This window comes from Microtus ochrogaster, linkage group LG1, assembly GCF_000317375.1.
Source record: "Microtus ochrogaster isolate Prairie Vole_2 linkage group LG1, MicOch1.0, whole genome shotgun sequence".
Lineage (NCBI taxonomy): Eukaryota > Metazoa > Chordata > Mammalia > Rodentia > Cricetidae > Microtus > Microtus ochrogaster.
The window spans coordinates 29,258,188-29,271,280 of NC_022027.1; positions in this window are offsets into that span (position 1 = coordinate 29,258,188).

Below are 13,093 nucleotides of genomic sequence, written 5' to 3' on the forward strand. Positions count from 1 at the left end.
TGTTTTCAGATACACTCTACAGCATACAAGGAGTGAGCATAAACCACTGTCAACAGAAACAACAGACAGGAGTCACAACAGACCTGCTGACGCTTCCAATGTGGGATTTATCAGTCCGGACTAAAGCAACTACAATTCCCAGGAACGAGACATGCTTGGAGGTTTTGGCAAGAGACTAAAAGTGTAAAGACTGACCTACCAGATTAGAGAAGAGAGAAAAATAAATCCCAGAACTCAAAAAAAAAAAAAAAAGGATGCAAATTGAAATGATTTAACATCAGAATAAACAGAGTTGAAGGAAATTTGTGAGCTGGAGGATAGGTCAGAAAACAAAAACAAAACAAAACAAAACCCCACTGATCCAGAGGTGGAGAGCCAAACTCAGTACAAATTCAAATGCATTGTATAATATCAACAAAGACAATGCCCTTCTTGTCTCTACCAGGATACACATTAACTGCTCCACTGATGCTCTTATGTAACAGGTGTGCTCTGTTCTAGTCAAGCCCACAGCTCTAGCTACACAGAGTGTGTAACACTAGTGTTAAGCAATCTTCCTTAACTCATGCCCAGTATTCCAGTGCCTCTACCCAGCTTTGTTCGCTGCTGCTGGCTGCTGCTGGATTCCAGGGTAAGATTCCTGGGGGTGGGGGAGAGGTATGGCTGGCCTGTTTCTCTGCTTGCTTGGGGACCCTTTGTAGCACTGGTATTGCACTGCTGTGGAGATGGAGGCACCAGTTTTGTGGTGAATTGTGTAGCTAACATCGTGGGAACTGCCAATGGCTGCTGTGGAGCCAATGGGACAGTGAGTGAAATCACTGACTACTGTAATCTTTGAGCTTAGCACAATGCCATATGGTCTCAGCGGTCATTTTATGATTTAGGAGGAAACCTATAGCGGTTAAATAATTTCTATAAAAATCAGGGTTTCTTGCTAATGATAGCACCAGAGCCAATGTTCTACAGTTGAATCCAGGACCAGGAGTTGTCCTGGGGTCTAGTTCCTTCCCTTTGTAGACAAGACAGTATGCAGATCATTCCTGTTTGCTCTGCTCATTAACAGAGTGAAACGCTACATAAATATTTTTCCAGTATTTTTTCATAACCGAAACTTCCTAATAATATCTCTGTAAACAGTTTTTAATATTTTTGGCACTTATCCACTTTTTTCTTGTAAAGTGCAGCCGGATGACAAGATGTTGCCATTGGTTTCAGATTTTTTTTTTTCTGTTGAAGATGAGAATAACATTTGTTTTCTATTCCCACTTATTTTTGATGTGCAACTTTTAACCTTCTATTTCCTCCATTCTTCTATTGAACTATGACTTTGGTATATCTTTACGAAGTGTGTTCTCATAACTTATTACAGGAGTGCAATGTATGACAAGCTAGCCAGAGTGAAAAACACGTCGATTGCCTTGGAACTCAATCATTTTTATGTGCCAGGAGATATATACGGCAGTCGTTTGGAAATAATCATAGCCACAGTTCTGTGCTATTGGAACCCAGACTTGCACCTCAGGCCCTTTCTTTAGCCACTTCCTGCTCCCCTCACACTTGGCCATCTGTAGTGACCATGGCTCTGCTGCATCCCTCTGCATGAGTGACCTTACAGTTTTTATCTAGTGAGTTCTTTGACAATTCCTACATACACATAATGCTTTCTGGTTATTCTCCTGCCCTCACTCTCTCTACTTCCCATGCCTACCCTGACCTCCACACTGTCCCTTTCTAAGATCCACAACCATTGGTTTTGTTTTTATGACACATTTAGCTTAACCAGCACCATCTCTATGACCTTGGGAGATGATGTGAAATCATATCAGTGATTTTTTAAATTTCAGTTGGAATTATTTTTAGCCTTCTAGACTTTGTCATCCCCCCTCCAATTTTTTTTCATTTATCTTTAAATGCTAGATGCCTTTTAGATGATCACATAGAATCTGGGGACAAAGAAAGAGACAATTAAAAAATGGACGGTACTTTTCAGTATATTGATGTATTGGGATATTGAATTTACCTTATTTGAATCATTTGGGACAGTACAGTAGCCTTCCTTGTCCATAGGTTGTTTTGTTTTTTTCCTTTCTGTGCCTTCAGTTATTAAGTTTTACTGTGTCTGGAAATATTCAGTGGAAAACCCCAGAGCTAAACATAGGTTTAAAATTCAACAGTGTTCTGAGTAGTTTGGTGAAGCCCTGCGAACACATCTCTGTCCAGCAATATCTCTACTGTGTGTGCTGCCCACCTGGTAGTTGGTAGCTGTCTTGATTATCAGATCAACTGTTATAGAAACACGGAGTATTTGAGTAATCTCAACCTGAAAAAAAAGTAATGAAATATAATAATAAATATACAAATAAATAAAATAATAAAAATAAAAAAATGCATTTATTTGTGTTGGGGGGTACACACACATGCCATGACTCACATGTGGTGGTCAAGGGCAATTTGTGGGAGTTAGTTCTCATCTTCTACTATGTAGATCAAGGTCAGGTCATCAGATTTGATGACAAGTTCATCTACCCACTGTTGTCACTTACCCACTGAACCGTCTCACTGACCTAAGTACTCTCTATTCTGTTCTCCTAATGTTACCAAGGTACAAGAGTGGTGTTTCTGGCAATTTGGAGATGCTAAAGAGAAGCCACGAGGTTCCTCCCTTAAGGGAAAGGGGGAAAGAAAGTGCCGTAAGATATTTTCAAAGAGACTGTATATGCTTAATTTGTTAGTCTGTACTGTGTACAATAATTGCTCAGTTTTAGTTTTGGTTATTTTTACAAAATTACTATGCCTGACTTAGAAATTAATCTTTATAATAGGTATGTAGGTATAGAATAAGACCTATGTATAGAATATAGATAAGATTGATAGATGATAGTTGGATAGATGATAGATAACAGAGATAGACATGCAGAATTTGGTACAATCTGGGGTTCCAGCATTTGTTGAAGGCCTTGGGGTATATCCCGTACAGTAAGAGATAAGGGTGGGGCTGTGATACCCATTTTGATTCTTGCAGGTTAGAAAAGCATTTGATTACCATGACTCCAGCTTCCTATGCTCAAACGTCAATACAGTTTCATATGCTCATTCTCTCCCTTACAAAACTAATCTGTATTAAGGAGCTTTTGGAGAGTGAATGCCTTGAGCTCCCTTCAGTATATGAGCTTCCAAATAATTAAGTAATGGCGAAATCAAGACAGTGAAGGAGATGTGGAGCCAGCTGTGGGGTCTACATCTGAAAACTAGCACCACAGAGTCCGCAACAGGAGAATTTTGAATTTGGGGGTTAACACGCATTACAGAGTTAGTTCCAGGTTAGCCTCTGTTTTGGGCTAGATAGTGAAATGTAGTCTCAAAATAACCATCAAATAAAAAATGAAATAATTAAGTCGGGCGATGGTGGTGTATGCCTTTAATTCCAGAACTTGGGAGGCAGAGACAGGGTGATCTCTGTGAGTTTAAGGCCAGCCTGGTCTACAGAGCGAGTTCCAGGACAGCAAGTTCTCAGTTACACAGAGAAACCCTGTATCAAACAAACAAACAAATAAATAATAATAAAAAAGAATGGGAGGCTTTGAGAGCTTGTTTGGAGGTTCTAGCAGGGGAGCGCAGCTACTCGTCTACCCTTGACGGAGACCCGTCCTCCTCTATTCATGGAAGGTTGTCCTCTTCACCCAGCAATACCACGTTTGGGTATATACCCAAAGAATGCTTAATCATACCACAAGGACATGTGCTCAACTATGTTCATAGCAGCATTATTTGTCATAGCCAGAACCTGGAAACAACCTAAATGCCCCTTGACTTAAGAATGGATAAGGGAAATGTGGTACATGTACACAATGGAGTACTACACAGTGGAAAAAAAATAATGACATCTTGAAATTTGCCAGCAAATGAATGGCTCTAGAAAACACCATATTGAGTGAGGTAACCCAGACCCAGAAAGACAAATATCATATGTACTTACTCATAAGTGGCTTTTAGACATAAAGCAAATAAAAAGCAGCCTGCAATTCACAATCCCAGAGAACCTAGACAACAAAGAGGACCCTAAGAGAGACATACATGGATCTAATCTACATGAGACACAGAAAAATACAAGATCTCCCTAGTAAATTGGGAGCATAGGGATCATGGGAGAGGGTAAAAGAGGAAGGGGAGGAAGGGAGGGGAGCAGAGAAAAATATATAGCAGTACAAGGAGCCATCACACTGGATATGAGGGCTTTTTGTGCTTGACCTTTGCTGGTCGGCTCAGCTGTAGGAAGTCTGCAGTTAATCTGACGGAAGACCCTTTGTCTTTACTGATAAGCCCTTTCCACCCTCCTTTATCTCAGACTATCAGAAGAAACTTCCTATCTTCCGCTGAAGCAGAGTCAAGCACCAGCCCTTCCCTGGGTTCTTGTTAAAGCGGAATCTCTTTCAGCCCATCCTGGAGGTTTAAATCTTTGCAAACACTTCCTTCAAAGCTCTGGGATTTGCCTTCTTGACTGCCTAGAGACAGTCCTCATTTTCTGCCAAATGACAAAGATGCTGAAGAGGTTCTGAGAAAGCTGGACCATACAAAGAGGGGGTGGGAGGTCCCCTCCAGGCACTGCTGGCTGTAGCTACGCTGCACAGCACATCACTCATGCAGAGCCCGGACTTCAAAGGAACAACACATTCAAGTTCAAATCAAAGCGCTATTCATTGAGAACATTTTGCGTTGCGGCTATCGAGTACCGTGTGTACTTGCAGAAGCTAGAATTTCCATGAAAGGAACAGCGGGCTGCAGACTGCGTCACTTAAAAGTGACGAGCTGTTCTCAGAGAGGGAGGAAAATGAAGGCCAGGAGCAGTAAGGTGAAAGAGAAAAGCAAGTGCCTGAGCACTGCGGAGGAGGATGGGTGGGAATCAGAGCTCTGCCTGGCTGCAGCCTCCTCTTCTCCTTTCTCAGCAGTGAGGGAGGCCTGGCCGACTCCTGGGGCTCAGGAAAGCCATTTACCTCAGGTTAGTGCGATGGGTCCTCCAACCGTCTTCCTTCTCTTCTGCCTGAGACGATTCCCTGCAGTGCAGAAAAGCCATGCGTTATATTAAGATCTGATTTCATTGAGAGAGAGAACACGTTCATATGTATATGTGCATACATGGTCAGGAGTTGAGTCAGGTATCTTCCTGTCTTTCTCTCCACCTCAGTTTTTGAGACACGGACTCTCCTTGAACCTTGAGCTCACTGATTCAGCTAAACTTGACTGGCCAGCACATCCCAAAGACCCTGCCTCCACCTTCCAGAACTCACTCGGATGATAGGCTTGTGTGCAGCTTTTTTTTTTTAAAAAAATATTTATTTATTTATTAAGTATACAATATTGTGTCTGTCTGTATGCCTGCAGGCCAGAAGAGGGCACAAGACCTCACTACAGATGGTTGTGAGCCACCATGTGGTTGCTGGGAATTGAACTCAGGACCTTTGGAAGAACAGGCAATGCTCTTAACCACTGAGCCATCTCTCCAGCCCCCTTGTGTGCAGCTTTTTACATGGGTACTGGGGATCAAACCCAAGTTCTCAGCAAACATTGAACCAATTGAACCTTTTCCTCATTATATCTCTTTGTCTTCTAATATTCTGGATTTTTTTTTACTTTTAGGTAATTTTTTATAGTAGTGCCTCAGAGGAGATCTGTTGCAGGATATTTGATTAGACTATGAAACTCTGAGACCATGTTCATAAAATTAAACTTGAATCAGTCAGCAACTAGTTGACAAGAATGAGCCACAGAGAGAACAGAGGAGCCAGGAATATGGATAGAGAGATGCCCCGGAAGGAGGTGGGAGGGACTGAGAGATTCGTAGTCATTTTTGATTGGGATGAGTGGAGAGTTGCTTCTCTGGTTGGGTCTCCAACCAAAAAGGAAGGTCAGCTCTTTACTTCTCGGCTTCTCTGATCTAGCAGTTTTTCATCCCAACATTTGACCTCTAAGTCTTTATTGGTAAATAGAATGATAGAGACTTAATTAAAACCTCTATTTGGCAGCCTTGGCCATAGCCGGTGGCATGGGATTGGAAATCCCACCAGGTGTCTGAGCAGTTGGGTTCTGACTGAGGGCCCTTGAGACGCAGATGATAGTTGAAATATCAGTAGATTCGGGTGTAACCCATAAGCAGATCTAAAAACAACAGCCATCACTGCAGAGTTAGTATTTCCTGGAGATCTGTTAAAAATGCAAATTCTTGGGTCCCATCTCAGTGATCCTTACTCCAGGTTGGGAATTTGGGAGACCTGTGTTTCACTAGCTTCACCTGACTCTGGTATCCCTGACTGTTGGCAGAGTGAATGGGTTTCCAATGTATAGAATAGACATATCAGTAAGTGAACATATATGAGGTGTCCTGGAGAGTCTACTGCTGTGGGAATTCATCCAACCAATAGCTTTTGGGGGGCGTCCTGGACTGGGGGATGTGGTCTTCTGCCTGCTGACAGAAGCTTTTAAGAGAGAGGAGGGGGCTCTCTCGCTTGGCTCTCTTGGGTGGTGGTCAGAGTTCTGTTGGCAGCTCCCAGAGCCTGCAGAGGGCCGCACCAGCTCCCTACCTTGTTGTTCGTGAGTGTTTCCCCAATAAATATTTGATACTTCCCTTTATTTTGGGCTCTTGTGGACTCACCTATTCACACTTATAGTCTATTAACAGGAGACTCCCCAAAATAATCGTGTCTGAAGATTCTGAAGATAACGCTATAGTGGAAGCCACAGAGAGAGGTGGTATTAAATTAAAAAGCAGAGTAAACCACACTGACAAACCTTATCTATGCTTCATTCTTCATAAACAATTGAATGATTATTTTACAGCTCTTTCTGACTCTTGTAGATTTTTTGCCAAATCCTCTTATTTCCTTATCTTGACAGATCACCCTGGGATGGGGGTGGGTGTCATCCGGACTCTTTTACTTCATGGGTGAACTTAGGTGAATTATTTAATTCCTCTGGAGAAGAATATGGGATGCCACACCTTTGAGGCGATCCGGGAGGACATGCCCTGACTGGGGCAGTGAGAGAATGAAGGAAAACAATACATACAGAAGAGCTGGGTGTGAACTGGGCCATCTGATGGAGAAGCTGCAGAATCCTGGAAGCTCAGTGTTGTTTATTATATACAACTGAGCAGAAAGGAAGAGCTACTGTATACAGCTGGACAAGGAGTCAGTGTTTATCTGTTATTACATACAGATAAACAAGGTGGCGGGGTTATTACATTCAGATAAATAAGGAAGTGGGGTTATTACATACAGATACACAAGGAGGCAGGGTTATTACATAAAAATAGACAAGGAGGAGGGGTTATTACATAAAGATAAACAAGGAGGCAGGCTCACAGCATATAGCTGCACCCAGGGGATAGGTTTAATCTCAGCAGTTGGCTCTATAGAAGAATAGTCTTTAGGTCATAAATATAACGAGAGGGAGAACGCTGTGGACATTTTCTACACATATCATCAACAGCTGCACTTGGAAGACTTCACCATCCCCCGAGTCTCACCTTAGGGCAAGTGCTTTGCTCTTTTTTTCATGGGTCTGGTGCTAGGGTCCTTGAGATGAATGCGCCCACATCGACAGCACACATTCACCCAGGACTTCATTCCCTCAGGGTTTCCTCCCTGTCCTCCAGGGAGATGTCCCCAAACCACTTCCATTGTGAGAACTAAGTGAGCTGGTGTACCCTTGGAGCACTAGTGAGCTTGAGTAGAAAGTAGATGCTCAGCTCCTCTTTTCCTGTGTAGCTGGGGACCCCACGGTAGCAGTAGTTTCTGTCCTCCAGCCTGCTGGGGTAGATAATTAGTCCCCGAGCTCATCAGAATGTGTGCAATACAGAAGCCAAAAAGTAACCTGATGTATTTATTATCTGTTCGGAAGCCTTGACAATGAAAGGCAGATGGGAAGGGCCGTGAGCAAGGTTGCTCAGCGTTTATTTGAAAGTCACATGTGATTTCCCATTGAAATTTCAAGCTGCAAGAAATATCAGTAAACCCAGCTGCTGCCGAAGGCAGCAGTCCGACATCATATCATTGCAAGGAACAGCCAGTGAAGCTCCAGGGATAAGGTTACCATGAAGAACGAGCACCACGAGTTCTGTTTCCTGCCGGGAATGCTGCAACCTCACAGCTGGACAAGGCTGGGTCAGCGCATATGTGATGAGGACCAGTTGGACAGAAGCTTTCCACTAAAGACCTCCAGGAAAGCGCTCTTAACCTTCGCGCAGAAGAATCACCTGGGGAGCTCCTGCTTCACCCCCAGAGATCTTTATTCTCTCAGTAGAAAATGGACCTCTAGTTCTTTATTGTTATCAGATTTTCCAAGTGAGTGGCGCACACTGCAAGTGGTCACACACACAAAAGAATTTCTCTGCCCTGAATTGTGGACATTTTAGAATTGATAACCCCTTTGGAGCTTATGTCGTGTAAGATGTCTTAACATTTTTTTTTTTCTCTTCTTAAGAGAGAAGATGATTGCCTTTAAGATAAACCCATGGCACTTTCTTTCTCATGAACATATTCAGGTTTGGCAAAACTACAAGACTCAGAAAAAATCGGAAGATAATCACCCACAATATGAATAGCAGTTCACTGCTTACTGAATCATAGAAAAGGTTTTTGAGTGTATTTTATTCCATTCTCTACTGTTTAATGCCACCTCTCATGGAAAATTTAACTGGAATGCAAGGGAAGAGAGACGAAATGTGTACATAGGGATGGCCTTGGATTTATGTGTGTCTCTAAAACAACTTGTTAGTATGCTTGCACACTCAATCAGTAATCAATTTCCAGACAATACAATACTCAATTAAGGCCCTGATTAGAGTACAAATTGATACTTGTCCCAAGACCAGGCTGGCCTCAAACTCAAAGAGTTTTTATACACATAAAATAAAAATATATTTTAAAAAAATCGTAGGGGCCGGGTGATGGTGGCGCACGCCTTTAATCCCAGCACTCGGGAGGCAGAGGCAGGCGGATCTCTGTGAGTTCGAGACCAGCCTGGTCTACAGAGCTAATTCCAGGACAGGCTCCAAAGCCACAGAGAAACCCTGTCTCGAAGAACCAAAAAAAAAAAAATCGTAGGGGGTAGGTCTTGGCATACACATTACAAGGTTGGAATAGTCAAGGGATTTATGATGTTGTGATGGGGGTGAAAAATGCATAAGCAGAGAATTTGTCCATCTATGTGCTTTCTGATTCTGTTGCTTTTGATGTCGTGAACATAGTTGATGGTCTGGAGAGCCACCTCAAGGTGATGCTGGAGGAAGGGTTAGGTCCAGGCCTAGTTAACTTGACCTGCACTATGTACTGAGGCAGACTCCAGAGGGATATAGTAAGTAAGGCATCTTTAACGCCCATGTTATAGCAGGGAATTACAAACTGAATGGTTTAAACCACAGATGTTTATTTCTATAGTTCTGCACCAAGTTCAGGATCAAGACATTGGCCTATCTCTGGCTTCTGGGAAAGACCTTCTAGTTCTGACTTGCAAGTGGTCACCTTCTCATTATGTCCTTGCATGAGAGAGCCATGTAGTCTCGGTGTGGGACAATTGTCTATATTCTGTCAATTATGTTTTAAATAAATGCTGATTGGCCAGTAGCCAGGCAGGAAGTATAGGCGGGACAACCAGACAGGAAGTAGAGGCGGGTCAATGAGAACAGGAGAATTCTGGGAAGGAGGAAGCCCATTTCTCCCCAGTCTTGTCCCAACCACAGAAGAAAGAGGATGTGATTACCCCGCTGAAAAAGGTACCAAGCCATGTGGCTAACATAGATAAGAATAATGGGTTAATATAAGTTATAAGATTTAATAAGAAGTCTGAGCTAATGGGCCAATCAGTTTATCATTAATATAGACCTCTGTGTGATTTTTTTGGGGGCTAAACGGCTGTGGGACCTGGTGGGAGGACAGAAACCAGCCTGGACAGAAACCCAGACAACATTGTCTCTCTTTTTGCAGGGACAGTAATTCCATGTGGAGGCCAACCTTATCACTTCATATAAATTTAATTCCTCTTCAAAGGCCCTAATACCAAATACATGGAATGAGTTTTTGTGTTAATTTGATTGACCGTTATAGCAAAATACCATAGATAGGGGGCTTATGAGCAACTGAAATAGATGTCTCACTGCTCTGAGACCAGAAATCCAAGATCCAGGCATCAGATACTTAGAATCTGATGAGGGCTGACTTCCTGGATCACAGGTGTCACCTATGGCTGTCTCCTCATGCGGTAGAAGAAACAAAGTTCCTTACAGAGATCTCTTTTACAAAGACATTAATTCCACTCAGGAGGAAGAGGCTGACCACAATCACCTGTCAGAGAACCCATTTTTTTATGCCATCCTCTTGAGAGTTAGGAATTCAGTACATGAATGGAGGGGGCATCAGTAGTTGGGGTGGGGAGTGTTATAAACGTCACGGGTGTAATAAGTCATCAGGGCACGCCGACCCTGACTCGGGGACTCTGAGGCCGGGGACTCTGAGGACAGATTCCTTAAACGAATGGGAACTGCCGCAAAGTGTGTTGTTTTAAATATCTCACCACTGATGATTTCATAAATGCGTTGGAAGAGCAAACCAGAAAGTCTGCCTAGAAGTTAGCAGAAGTGAAACAAAACCAGGGAAGGAGAAATACAGGTGAGATAAACAGTGGAGATTCAGGAGTTTCCACGTTTGGGCAGAAGCAGACAATGAAAGTGGAGAAGCAGCAGAGCAGGGGTCAAGAAGGTTGGAGAGGCGGCTCAGGTAAGAGCTCTGGCTACGCTTCCCGAAGACGTGATGTGGGTTCCAAGCACCCACATCAGTTGACTCATAACTGCCTGGAGCTCTAGTCTTGGAAGAGCTGATGCTCACCTCTGGCCTTCATACACCAATGTGCCGGACACTCACTCAGACACAGACACATTAAAAATACTATCATTAGGGCAAAGACATTTTCCAATCCTGGACAGGATGAAGGAGACAATATCTTCACTGAGAAACAAACACCCTGGAGGCATCTTAGAAATGACAGTTCTTCTTGTTGCGGGATCTAGAGAGAGAGAGAGTTCAGGAATATGGATTTGTGAGGTATTGCTTTAGACCTCACTGCTTGAAAGAGCGATTCCTATACTCAACTAGCCAATGATAGCAGCCTGATTGATGTGCCTCAAGAGGGAAATACTCACAAAAATAACCCATTTAGATTCGAGGCATAGCACCAGACATAACAGAGTACAAAATAATAGCAAGTGGGGCAAATAATAATTCATGGAGGAAATAGCTCTTTTCTATGTGTCCCACGGAAAGGAGACCGGGGAAGCCTGCCACCTAGGCTCGGTGGAAGTCCTTACTAAGGGGAACTCTGACCTTGTCAGGATCTAGTAGATCTCCAAAGAGGAAGTTAGGGAAGGGCAGTCATGGGGTCTTGAGTGTGAGAGACAGTCAGAGGGTAGTTTGAGGGCATGACTGACAGAATTTGTAAAGCTGATAAGTGACTGGCCTGGAACATCCCCGTGTAGCGCCCCCCGTGACCTTGACTTTCTGTTCCTTCTAAGTGTGTGCTGCCCTGCCTGGTTTATGGGGCTCTGTGAATCAAACCCAGAGCCTCATGCAAGCCAGGCAAGCACTTTTGTTCACCCTACCAACGGAGCTACACCCCCCGATTCAAGGAGGTTTTATCCTAGAATAGATGGGTTTGAATGAGCTGTTATTAAAATTATGCAAGTTTAGGCAGTTTGTGTTGCATAACGTGGCCTGATGGGATTTGTCTGTTCTACAAAGCTTGTTTACAAATTATGGCTTCCACTTAAGTTCCCATTGCAGCATGTAGCGCAGTGTTCGTGTATGTACTCCATAGACGCTGGACTGAACTAGTAAGTCAGCTATTAGAGAGAAACAAGGAGTTTCGCATGCCTGCACTTGTAAGTTTAGGGCTGTGGATTGCTGAAAATGTGGATTCTTAAGTTGGATTTGATGGTCTAGATTTGGGGCAGGTGGTCCAGGGACTTCCCTGTTGAGGAATACTAGCACAGCTGTCTGGTGAGAAGAATGTACTTTAGTGTTGTTGGGTGGTAGTGGCACACGCCTCGAATCCCAGCACTTGGGAGGGAGGCAGACGCAGGTAGATCTCTGAGTTTGAGGCCAGCCTGGTCTACAGAATGAGTTCCAAACAGGGATACACAAAGAAACCCTGTCTTGAAACCCTACTGCCCCTCACACACACAAAGACTTTCAGTTTTAATATGAGGGAAAAGACAAGACCTCAGAACTGTCTTTTAACACTTGGAGAGAAAGGCTTGATAAATGATTTCAGGTGATCTAAGAGTGCCATTTCCTTTACATCGAGCTGACTGACGGGAAGAAGCAGAGTGAACTGTGTATCTCAGAGTGCATGACCACTCGGCGAACCATGCATCTGCACACAGAGCACAGTTGTGAGTGCATGCGGGTGAAGGGGAGAATGGAGGGAAAGAAACTGAAGCAATATTGTCACAGGAAGACACTCTTGATTACATCTGGTCACAGCAAATGCTGTCAGGATATTCTAAATTGTCTGCTTTATCAAGTATTTTTATTGAGGTGAAATTCACACAACACCAAACTGGCTGTTTGAAAGCAAACATTAGGTGTTCCCCGAGGTTGTGCCGTTACCACCAACTTCTAGCTCAGAAATATTTCAACACCGTGATGAAAACCTTCTCTTGAAACAGCTCCTTCCAGTACTTTCTCTCTGTAGGTCCTTCCAGCCACCACAGCCTCTGCCTTGGTGGGTTTCCCTTTCTGAATATCTCCCCAGAGGGCCATCATACCATGTGTGACCTTGTCTGCCTGGCTTCTTTCACTTAGCCAGTGTTTCTGAGGTTTTCCCCAGTGCCGCATGGACCCACGTACAATTCATTCCCTTTTATGCTAGTGATGTCCTACTTAAGGGCAGACCCCCCTTTTTTTAATTGATTGATTGATTTGTTTATTTGTTTGTTTTTATTTACCCATCTGAAAACATTTGGGACTTTTTGGCTATTTTGAACTGTGCATTGTTTGTGTGCAGGTACCTGTTGAGAGTTTTTTTCTTTCTTTTTCTTTCTTTCTTT